Genomic DNA, 12769 nt, shown 5'->3' with positions numbered 1-12769 from the left:
CAGCCTATACATTGTTTTTTTTTAATGAAATTGTTGCATATTAATATTACTGTTGAATTCATTCATTAGATGCTAAGTGTCAAAGCTAACATAGCAGACCTTGTTAGCTGCCATTTATCTGCAATATTAGCAAAAATGACATTTCTGCATCATGTCCTCACAGTAAGGACGTTAGACATTAGAAGTACAATATCTGTCATAAAAAACACCATATGTTATATATTTTGTGTATGAAGACAGACAACTATGGTTACTGTCAAATTTTTCAGGGTTTAGAGAAAATCATGAAATCCCCTATTTCAGAAAAGGTTTTTATATCAATATTTACAATGATGCACAAAGTTTGATGAAAATGAATTCAAATGTCTTATATTCCTTAGAAATATCATAGAGTTTAAAAAAAGGAAAATGTATAAAATGAACGTTATTGTAATGTTGTGGTAAGGAATTTAGTAAGAACAAGTGATGAAAACCATCAAAAATAAACATGTTACAGATTAAAATCGTATTGACTATATGTCATTTTGTGAACCTGTTTATATGTATTACATACTCTGTTATTTTTTAATTCAAAAAGGTTGATTTTTTTAATTTGGGAGTCAAAAGTGACCATAGTTGCAGAAACATGCAGCTTTCTTCTTCCTTTATCTACTAATTTATGATTGCATGCTGTTTTAGTGATGAAATCACGGTAGGTGGGCAGGAGGGATATTGGCTTTCAGTGGATTATGTTCTAGCACATGGCCAACCTTGGCTTAGTCATCGCGCCCACTGCCCGCCCACCAAGGAGATGAGAGTGAGAGAGAGAGAGTGAGAGTGAGAGATAGGCCTTGCCCTAGGAACACTATCCCACCGCCAGCCAGGAACACCAGATCATAGTGGATTTAGAAATAGGCAGAAATCAGTGTCTAGAAAACAGAGTCAGCTAAGACAGGAGAGTGAAGAAGGTCCAGCCTCGAGAGTGCTATTCCATCATGAACCAGAAACTGATATGTAATAGAGATTAGATTAATACAAACAATAAAGAGAACACTGAAAACAGAAGTAATACAGAACAAATGAGTGTGTGTGAGGGTGGGATACTGTGCCTTAGGTCATCTGTATCAGAAAAAGCACAATATTACATTTGTTACTCAGCAAATAAAAGTATAAGCAAGTGTATAATAGATCTTTTCCCACACATAAAAGTTCCACCACTTACTGTCCCTTGTTGCCTACCAATAAAAACACTACTACGACTAATACTTAAGACTGTCAATCGATTCAAATATTTAATTGCTATTAATCACATGATTGTCCATAGCTAACTGCGATTAATCACAAATTAATCGTACATTTTTTATCTGTTCAAAATGTACCTTAAAGTGAGATTTGTCAAGTATTTAACACTCTTATCAACATGGGAGTGGGCAAATATGCAGCTTTATGTAAATGTATGTATATATTTATTATTGGAAATAAATTAACAACACAAAACAATGACAAATATTGTCCAGAAACCCTCACAGGTACTGCATTTAGCATACAAAATATGCTCAAATCATAACATGGCAAATCCAAGCCCAACAGGCAACAACAGCTGTCAGTGTGTCAGTGTGCTGACTTGAATATGACTTGCCCCAAACTGCATGTGATTATCATAAAGTGGGCATGTCTGTAAAGGGGAGACTCGTGGGTACCCATAGTACCAATTTTCATTCACATATCTTGAGGTCAGAGGTCAAGGGACCCCTTTTAAAATGGCCATGCCAGTTTTTCCTCGCCAAAATTCATGAACTGAAAACACACTGTGAACAGGTTAAAATTGTAAAACAAAAACACGGACAACGCCTTGGTAGCGACCTGTCAATCACAAGATAGCCACGCCCTAAAACATACCCTGCTTTATGGTCTATTTGACTCTAAATGGGGCCATAAAACTAAATGAACAAGACTTGAAACTAGCGATTGAGACCATAAACTTGTGTTTACAATGTTTACTGAGATAATAAATCAAGTGAGAAGTAGACCCATTTTCTCATAGACTTCTATACAATCAGACTTCTTTTTGCCACCAGAGGAGTCGCCCCCTGCTGGCTATTAGAAGGAATGCAAGTTTAAGGCACTTCTGCAATGGTTTCACATTTCAGGCCTGGAGGCAGCCCACTGAACTGTATACACAATATGGTGAATGTGTTAGCAAGCAGTTGCTCATCTACATATTCAGCAGACACAGAGCGACATAAGCATTTATTTAGAGTCGTGTTTCTGTCCACCTGATGAATGTAAGTCTGGTATTCACACTGAGGGAAATATTTGGCTGCTTGATAATAATCCACTATATTCACTAGCTAGTTGCTGAGAAGTGCAGCTTTAAAGATGCTGAATTTGAAACTCAGCGCATTAATATAGCAGCAAACAACTATTTGCTATGTAAAGATATAGAGGAGTAATGTCTACCTGAGCAGAGAATGAAGTCACTCCCCCTCTGTGCGTGTTGTAATCCGAGCTTCTCTGTGCTTTGTTTACGTAGCCAGCTAGGCCGTGCGTGCATGTTAGTGCATGTGTGCCACTGTTAGCACCGGTGCCATGTGCCAGAGCTGTGTGGAGGCAATCCCTCAGTCATAGATATGTTCTGAATTTCAACTTTAGCACCTTTAATTTGAATAAATGTAAGTTTATTTACTTCACTTGTCAGATAGATATGATTATTATAGAGCTAGCAGTAGAAATATCAGTGTTAATGTTCTTGGCACGATAGCACCATCCTGGACAGAAAGTCTGAAACTGGAACGGCAGTCTATTTTCTTCTACTTGACTATAAACACGCCTGGTGCTTGTAGATCACAGTGGACACATCACCAACATTGTTTTTACCATTTCTTTTAATTATAAAAAAAAAAAAAATTTGAAAGAAACCGCACTTCCTGCTCCAGCTACAATTTTGTGCCAGTATACCATTCAGTATGGATCAGAATAAGAAATTCTGAAGGCTCTGATGTTAAACTAAAAGGTCATAGAACATCCAGTTCCTTTGTGAACTATTATGATGGTGAAAATGAAAAGTTAATGTTTTTCCGATGAAAAAGTCATAGATCTTTAATTTGCATTGGAACATAAGACCATATCCTTCGGGATGGTACTCTAAAATGTGCTGCGGTTGCATAAAGCATGAGGTGGCTGAAACCTACTGGCTGGCAAATTTGGAACAAGAACTGCACTGTCCTCATGGCGTCTGCAAGATTTCACAGACCGGAAGAAAACAACCAATCAGAGCCGAGCTGAAGCCTTGCCGTCTCTGAGCAGCTGTCAATCACTCACAAACTCCAATCAAAAGGGTCAAACTAGGCAGCGCTGATCAAATATGAATCAATATTCTGTTACTGTAATGTCTATTTCTCGCCTCTAATGTTTTCATAAACATCTTGAAGTGTACTGTTTAGCTGTAAAATTTGTGACCCGGCAGCCATGTTGAGATCAGTTGAGGAAATACCAAGCACCACCCACCAGCCGGAGCAAACTTTCTCATTTTACAGCTAAACAGTACACTACAAGATGTTTCTGAAAACATTTGAGGCGAGAAATAGGCATTACAGTAACAGAATATTAAATCATATTTAATCAGCGCTGCCCAATTTGATCGTTTCACTGACATTCGCGAGTGATTGACAGCTGCCTCCGTTGAATGAACAGCCAATAGGAACGCTCTCTCTGTGAGATGACCTGTGATTGGCCAAAGTCTCCCGTCACGGGCTAGATTTTTTAAAACCTGAAAACAGAGCCATGAGGAGATGCAGAAGTCTAGTCTTGCCCAATGATGCCAACAATATTCTCCCTACTGCCACTTTAATGATGCTGGAGGCGTAAAGGGAGATGGATTGTTATATAGAAAGAATACCTAGATTACTTCAGTTTCCGAGAATGATAACTTTGGAAAGTGAAAAGAATAATTTAGCAAATACTGCTAATTATTAGCCTGTTAAAATCATGCAGGTTTTCACTTCTCCCAATGCAGTCTTTGGATGAATAAGCTTGAGACAGACATCAAAAAGGATGTGCAACAGATGACCTCCAGTTCTCTCTGTCACTCAGACATCAACATGAACCTTTCCTACACCTGGTGAGACAAAGACACCACTCACAGGGCTAGGACTGTTCTTTGGTTTCTGATTTTCAGCCCGGAACTATACGGACTATCCCCTGAAACTCGTTTCTGAATATATTACAGGCAAGACGTACATCATGCAGCTGCAGCCTTCAGCACCAGGTTTAAATATTTGTTTTTGAGGTTAGGGAGTGACCCATCATAAATGTTGGATGTTAGTTCTGGATAACATCCGCCTTGGCTGTATTCTTGCAGCAAAAACTGAGCAAGATGTAGTCTAGTGTGAATTTACAAGGTTGTGACTTCTGTTACATCTATATTTTATTAATTCTTCAATCTTAAAAGAAGAGTCTGTATTGCTACCGTAGGATAACTGTGTAAAGAGATGAGTTTTGACACTGAAGGTGTTAGTATGCTAAAAATGAGTTCATACAACGTGTCGTCCGACCACGTCCGAGGACAAAAGTGTTAATAGCTTTTTGTAACGGCCACAGTCGAAGGCCGGGTGAAAAGCCGGCTTTCACATAGAGAGATGAGATGCAATGACTCATACAAATTAGGATAACCACAAACACTTTCAGACATTCATTCCTTGAACGCATTTATGATGTTGCGCTCGGTTGTACTCACAAAAAGTGACGAAAAAAATTGTGTGAAAAATGAAAGACAAGAGAAAGATGCTTACTTTCTCACCTCTGCACGCCTGGAAAATTGCTGTGTGAAATCGGCGTGCGATTGTTGGTTTCAGTGACGCGATACATAGTTCAACGGTGGTTTCACACTTCTCCACTGATGTACCAATCCTGTCTCCTACAAAATTAGACAGAACTAAACTGCATTCTCAATTACATTTTGAGAGAAAGGTATTTTCTTCTGGATTACGGTTGCTATTTTAAACTGTTTTAAACATGCGGTCAATGTTGTAAATTGACACAAAAAAAAAAAAACGCAACAAAACTACTTGGTTATATTTAGGCAACTATACTACTTCGTTAGGTTTAGGCAACACAAAAAAAAAAGTCATAGTTTGGCTTAAAATAACAACGGAATCCACTCCCAACTTGTCAAATACACCGTTTGGTATGTGCCCCTTGGCATCGGATAAAAAAAATGACTTTGCAAATGTTTTATGAGGACAAAATGCGCGTTTGTCAGACATCAAGGATACACACAATGTGTTTTGGTGAGTAGCACAGGGCACCTTTAGCAGCATGGCACAACCCAGTTTGATTAAAGTAGATTTGTTTTAGTTCAAACTTAATGCATTATTCACATTATTATCCTTCCAACTTAGAACAAAAAAATATGCTGCTATATTCAAGCACACAGAAAACAACACAACAACAACATGCCACTCAGGTAACTTAGGTCAATAACAACACACGTTGAATGAAAGATCTTCTTGTTTGCCTGCAAACATCAGTCTCACTTTGATCCATTAGCAAATCAGACCAAATCAGATCAAGTCATTAAAAGGCTCTCAGTCACACCTCGAGGAGCAATTCAATGCTGAGGAGGCATCATGGCTGACAACATCCAAATGAACCAAATTCTGTAGTAAGAAAGCCATCTGTCCTGCACCCTCCATCTGAGCTTTCTTATAATAACACTGCTGCTGCTGCTGCGAGCAAGAGTGTTTAAAGGTATATTATGTAACCGCTGTCGGTTCCTGTTTGTAAACACAAAAGGTGGCCACACCTCCACAGCTAAATGAGCCGAGAGGGAGAGAGAGAGCAGCGATGGTCGAGCGAGCTACAGAGTGACTGAAGAGAGAGAGCGGCGTTAGTGAGAACAAAGCAGCAAATCTGAGAAATAAAACGTTATTTTCTGATTGTTATGTTCTAAAACACAAAACTAACTCCGCACAACTCTGAAGGAAGGCACAGAGTTGCCAGATTTTTAATGAATTCAGGCTTCCTGTCTCGTCAAACTACAGACACACACCGATCATAGCTGCACTCACAGCACAGAGAGAAGCAGGGGGATCACTGGAACACATGCACATAACACAACCCGTTCTCATCCGTGAAATACGGCCGCTTTGTATCTAACAAGAGTAAAGGGGGACTTGTGAGTCGGTATCAGAAGTCGAGGGGCGTGACAAAGCTACCATATTTGACCACCTGAACGGGCTGCACACCCTGCGCGCTGTTATTGGCTGGGGGTTGCATCACCACGTGGGGCCCAAAGCCACTTTGCTGACGCCCAGAAGCGTCCCGAGTAAAGTAAAAAAAGAAGAAAAGAGAAAATACAGGCAGAGTGCTGGGTCTCTGCAGAAATAGACACAGCCACACACTGCTAGTGGGGCATAAGTGATGATTGAGAGGGATTATTTATGTATCAGTCTATAAATTATTTTTTTTGTTAATTCTTGCATATTATACCTTTAACAATGGCTTCAGGTTTTTCTTATCAGAGTCCTCCATTATTTAAATAATGCACAAATTAGTACACCATCAACTGGTACATTATAGAACGCATTAATGATATTAGGTGTGAGAAGAGGAGGCATTGAGGAGGAATAATTATCATCTAAAAAATTCATGGATCTTTGCAGTTTGCTGCGAAGATAAAGCCATGAGCTGCAAACGGCAGAGAAGCATCCTCAGGTTTCTTTATACCGCACCTTCTAGCATGCAATGTTATCACAAAAGGCATATAATGAAGAATAAAGACGACAGAGGGAACAAATGTGCAGACTGAGAAAACATCCTGAAGTGTGAAACAGTGAAGCGGCATCCCAATAAACAGACGCTCTATTTGACTGATGGCTAAATAGAGCCTGATTGTGTACACAGAGACAGAAGTGTATTGATGAATGCAACCGAACGCAGGGTTCGTCAAGCACCAAACTGCAGATGTTGTTAAATGGCTAATCACTGGTTTGCAGAATCTGCCTCGTAGCATATAGAAATGAACTTTCAGTTTGGATGGAGTAATTGCCTTCACTCCAGGCAGTGTTGTCACCTGGGCATCTGTTCGTTGTGTTCTACGATGCCGGCCTGCTGTGAGACAGACTGCTGTCCGTTCTCGTTCTCCATCCGAGAGCCTCGGCATACCTATGAGAAGTGAAGGGTTGGGTGAATAGAGAGAAAGTGCGAAAAGACAATGAAAATGCTAAATATGCAGCTATGAGCATAAAGGAAGAAACTCAATACGGGGGCAGAGAAAGTCATTTAAAAAAAGGATGGATTATAAATCAGAATAGTTCATGTAAAATCAAAGGTGAGCAAAGCAAACAGAGCATGACCATCTGGCTCCTCGCTTAGAGTCTTTAGGGCATTTTCACACCTGCCTTGTTTAGTTGGGTTGAATCGAACCCTGCAGCGTTTACACCCCTGGCTGGGTTCGTTTGGGCAGGTGTGAACACAGCGAACGCACTGCACTCCACACTGCATCAACACATTATTATGCAGCCGCAGCTGCACCTCATTTTCAAACTGTATCGTTTGCCTAAAGGGATAAATGCAAATGATGACCAAGAGCAAGATCAACCCGCTCCATTGTTATTTCTGCAACAGGAGTCCGCTCTTCTTTTACTCTTTGTTTACTTCCGAGATATCTGTAATATCTATAGATCATAGTCTGTATATAAAAAGTGGATGTAGTCACCCATTGGTTTGTGGACTGCCGTTTTGAAGCATCGAGTTCAGCATTTTGGCCGTCGCCATCTTGGTATTTGGCCGTCACCATGTTGGTCTTTTGCAACCAGAAGTGACACAAGAGGGTGGACCTACAACCGAACGTTGAATAAGACATTTTCAGGTGACCAAAATGTTATAATTAACTTTCATGAACTGAAAACGTATTGTGAAAGAGTTAAAGTTCTAAGATGGAAAAACAGACGATTCCCAGACCGGACAACACCGTGGTAGCGACCTGTCAATCACAAGGTAGCCACGCCCTAAAGCAGCATACCCTGCTTTATGGTCTATTTGACTCTAAATGGGACCATCATTTTCTAAATGAACATCACGCTGTATTGAGGAAGACCTGAAACTAGCGATTGAGACCATAAACTCATGTTTACAATGTTTACTGATGTTATAAATAAAGTGAGAAGTAGGCTCATTTTCTCATAGACTTCTATACAATCAGACTTCTTTTTGCAACCAGTGGAGTCGCCCCCTGCTGGCTATTAGAAAGAATGCAAGTACAAGGCACTTCTGCATTGGCTTCACTTTTCAGATGTTACCTTGACCTGTGGGAAATTGTGATTTGACATTTTGTACACCAAACAATTGATCGATTGCTTGAGAAAGTAATTGGGAGATTAATCAATCAATGAAATGAGCAACACTTTATCTTAGAATAATCAACACAAACACGGCGAGACAAAAACAGACCCAAATTCTCTCTCTCATACAGCAGGTAGGATCTAAAATTATCCCAATGAGTGGGCAACTTAAATATCACACATCTATAATAATAATTATATTGCTGTAAGTGATAATGAAATAACAAATGCTGGAGAACGAATAGTAGAACTCAACTCTGCTGCAGCCCAAAATAATATTGTAGAATTATACCCAAAAAAATATTACTGGAAGTGTAATGCACCACATGAAGTGTATCGTACAGCTTCGTTACACAGCATAAATGAACAAAGTATAGTTAAAGGCAGGGTGGGCGATCTTGAGAAACCAGCAAGAGTACACTAGATTTTTAAAAATGATCCAAACAAAAATCCCAGCCCAGTGTTTCCAACTCTTTTCCAATGAAGTAGCTATCAGCACTAGCTCCAAAAGTCCCTAAATCTAGAGAGAAAGTCGCGAAATCGGCAACACTGTCAGCCGTTAGCTTCAGGCCTCCCTCCAAAGCCACAATTATTATTATGAACATTTACATATAATGGACGTAAACAATGAACATGGCTATTGTTAGTACTCACCGCTTTCAAGCTAGTAGCTTGTGGAAGACAATCATTACATTTGAGCCGAATGAAATGATTGGACGGTTTTATTCCAGTCCTGTGACAGCCACAGATACCAACATTTTTTTCTTTTTTTCGTCAGAGCATTTGATTTATTGATTGCTGTCGAGATGTAATGAAAATTTCAACTTATATAACAACAAATGTTTCTAAAATCTTTACCCACCCTGCCTTTAAGGAATAAAGGTAACCCATATATGATGGGAACAAAAGGAAAAGGAAAGAAAGATGCCGCTCCTTTTATGATTTCCCCCCCCCTATAGACAATATCTTTCTCTCCATCCTGCCCCTCGTACTACCCCCACAACCACCTTCTTTCTTTCTCTCTTATGAAAGAGCGATGGCGAGCTGCCAAAGATGTCCTTGTGATAGTGGCCGCAGACGGTGTTGCTGTGGTAACTCGGAGGCTTAGGATTCATGGCATCTATTCAACAACCTTGTCAGCATGAGCTCAATAACTTCCCCCACCTTTCTGCAGGGTAATTTTATTTTGAATGCCCAAGTGGTGCAGTGCTGCGCAGGTGCACCACTGAAGTGTCTGACTAACTTTGTTTGTATTTAGCTGGCGATGTAACAATGTTTTGTTCATGTTCATTGAGTTAATATGTTTATTGTTTTATCTGACACTTCCCAGTCGAGCTCAAAATTGCAGGTGGTTGTTGTATAGGTGCTGTAACAGTGCATGCATTATTAGGGCCTGAGCACGAAAGTGCCATGGACCCAACGGTGTCCCTATGACTAATTGACTATGCATTGTCCAATCTTCCCCAAATTTGACATGTTTTATTATTGAGTTATGGTGATAGCGCCACCTACTGGCAACAGGAAATGGTTGTATACTCCCACTCACCCTTATAGAAGTGCCTTTTAAGGATGCCCCACATGTTCTAAACAGGTCATTTGCAGCGCCGCACGCTCCACGCAGGAAATACCCTGTTGTAACTATAGCGTGCAGTGTCCGACTTTCATGGAAATGCACTACAGCGGGTACCACCGAAGTGCGTAAAGGGGCGAGGGCCCGTTCATCGCTGTTTGCAGCTTTCATTTTGCTTGTATATTTGACAGGCAAAGTGTTTATTCTGACACAGAAACTAGTGCGCTGATATCTAATCGTCAGTAGTTGGTGTTTCATTGCGTGGGGGGGTTCTGCAGTGAATATTTTAATTGCAGTTGGGAAAAAAGAAAAAGAAAAAAATAATTTTCTCCTTCAATTTTGCCATTGTATTAATGTAAAAATTATGGAGGGTTATTAAAATGTTTTATTACACGGCTGTGTTGAATACCTGATTCTGATTGGTCAGTCACGGCGTTCTGCGGTCTGTATAACAGACTGTTGCTATGGGCACAGTTCTGATGTCGGACTCTGGCGGACCGTTTTTGTGTCAAAATATTGATTTCTTAAGTAAGTAGCCGTGTAAAAGGCGGGATAATGTACAGCTATAGCGGGTCATTGTTGTGAAAGAATCCTCTTCAGGGTGATGAAAGACCCCTCCGCTTAGCGTCGGGGTCCATTGTTGTGCAGCATCGCCCTGTCAGGGATTCTTTCACAACAATGACCGGCTTGCTGTACATTATCCTTTACACACTTCAGCAATATTACTAATCGGTTTGTCTGACACTTTGCAGTGCTATCGATTTTTTCCCTTTAATAATTAAAATAGATGTGAGGCTTTTGACTTTGTGTTTTGTTATCCAACGGTTGCTTTACGATGTCAGTGGTGTTTTGTTACTGCTGTTCTGTATGTGATTGATTAAAAAAAAGCTTTGTGGTGAATATAAAATCTCTATCAGGGCCGCACAAAGTGCTCTGCTCTGTCAGAGGCCATTACAGTATGAATGGTCAGCATATCGCCTGTGTGTTTGGTAGTAAATGAGCAGTTGACCTCTACATTACTGAGTTCACTTCACTCAGTCAAGTGTTTGTTTAAGGTCTCTCCATGAGTAGAGAAAGATGAAAAAGAGATAAACACTGGTAAGTCTTCAGAGATTTAGAGTTTATATAAGAAGTGATAATCTAATTAAGGCTGTTTGAAAAAGGTGTTTGAGTTCATCAAGTGTTGAGATTTCTCCTCCGTGCCTAAATCTAGGTCACCACTGGAGAGGAGCAGCATCACTTGAAAATGTCATCATTGTATACAGATATAGAATATAAGGGCTAGACAAGCAGGGAACATAATACCAGACAAAATAATCAGCCCGGTTGCATGAAAAGGCGCGTGAATGACACGATAATGCTCGAGGCAAAAGCGGGGGATAAACGTGGTTCTTGCTTAAAGTTCTAAAACGGAAACACGGACAACTCCCAGACCAGACAACACCATGGTAGCGACCCATAGAAAATAGAATATCGCAGTAGAACGGACATTCCCATTCAAATCAACGTAGCAGGATGGTCAGAGCGGCGGACATTTTTATGTGTACCGTTGCCATAGCGTTGTAGGAGGCTGACTTTCACATGATCTAAGCCGACTTGCGGCAACTCGCAGACTCACTGAGGTGAAGTTATTTTATTTCTATGTAGCAACCTATCATTTACAAGGTAGCCATGCCCTCATGCATCACCTGCTTTATGGTCTATTTGACTCTAAATGGGACCATCATTTACTAATGAACATCATGCTGTATTGAAGAAGACTTGAAACTAGCGATTGAAACCATAAACTCATGTTTACAATGTTTAGTGAGGTAATAAATCAAGTGACAATTAGGGTCATTTTCTAATAGCCTTCTATACAATCTGACTTATTTTTGCAACCAGAGGAGTCGCCCCCTGATGGCTATTAGAAATAATGCACATTTAAGGCACTGCAGCATTGGCTTCCCTTTTCAGACCCCGGAGTTGCCCACTGGGTCCAACAAACACAGGACTTTCAACCAGGAGACCGGTATTCGAGAATGGTGTTTTGTTTTGTAAGTTACGTTAGTGATGTTTGTAACGTGTTTTCCGTACTTATGTTACATTGTTCCAATATGTATTGTACCTAGTTTACGTACTTATTTTAAGCACATCCATGAAGTTTTTCCTACCTAAGTGAGTGGTTTTGTTGTCCCCTGCTAGTACTGCAACTACATGCATGAGTGTAATATTCATGCCTCCTGATAGCTATCCTCTGGTGGACAGACAGGCTTATTACACACTTGAAATAATATAGCTCATAATATATAAACATCCCAAAACTGCACTGGAAATCTTTGAAACTATGAAGAATGAAGATTGTGCTTCTGGATATGCTCCATATGCAAATGCAGCAGCCTGTCTAGAAGAGATGTGTGACTGACTGGGTTGTGGTAGCACAGCGCTTCACTGTGCTTTCATGCAGCTGTAATGTTAACATTTCAGTGCTTTTGTTATAACAGTATTGATCCTATTAAAAGTTATTGACCTTGGATCGGGTATGCTTGTTGTATTTATTTGGTAAACCACTGTCGGTTTTTTGAGGGCAAACAAAATGTGAAATATTATCTCTCAGCCTTCACCACAGGTTCTGCCTGCGGTTCAGAAGGAAATGAGATCAAGTAACTGCAAAGGCTGTTTTATCTAGTCGAGCTGTCATGCTATATAGCCACAGGTTCTATTCAGGCTGCTCTCGGCGCCTCAGGCAGCCAGACTTGAGCTGCGTTGCTCACCTATTTTGATGCTGCGCTTTTTGAAATATAATAATCCCCACCTTCTGGGTTCATAAGCTTTCATAATGTGTGTCCTTGTGTGTGTGTGTGCATCTCTGAGTTCTGTCAGACTATATATGCTCTGC

General features: G+C 40.3%; 1 protein-coding gene and 1 long non-coding RNA gene across 5 annotated transcripts in view; one reads left to right on the top strand and one right to left on the bottom strand.

The window, feature by feature from the left end:
- Positions 1-12769, top strand: part of rgs7a (regulator of G protein signaling 7a) — an 89867-nt gene that overhangs the window by 32544 nt on the left and 44554 nt on the right. The gene's annotated exons all lie outside the window — the stretch shown is intronic.
- LOC141773988 (uncharacterized) overlaps positions 1-12769 on the bottom strand; it is a 35893-nt gene that overhangs the window by 767 nt on the left and 22357 nt on the right. The window contains exon 3 of one of the 2 annotated variants that reach the window (XR_012595216.1): positions 7004-7143. This is a non-coding gene — a long non-coding RNA (uncharacterized LOC141773988). Of the gene's footprint in view, positions 1-5132; positions 7144-12769 lie in introns of those variants that run through there. The other variant, XR_012595215.1, reaches the window with a different exon arrangement.

Source organism: Sebastes fasciatus, chromosome 9 (genome assembly GCF_043250625.1).
Source record: "Sebastes fasciatus isolate fSebFas1 chromosome 9, fSebFas1.pri, whole genome shotgun sequence".
Classification (NCBI taxonomy): domain Eukaryota; kingdom Metazoa; phylum Chordata; class Actinopteri; order Perciformes; family Sebastidae; genus Sebastes; species Sebastes fasciatus.
The sequence above is the reverse complement of the archived record's forward strand: the minus strand, read 5'-3'. Positions and strand labels throughout refer to the sequence as shown.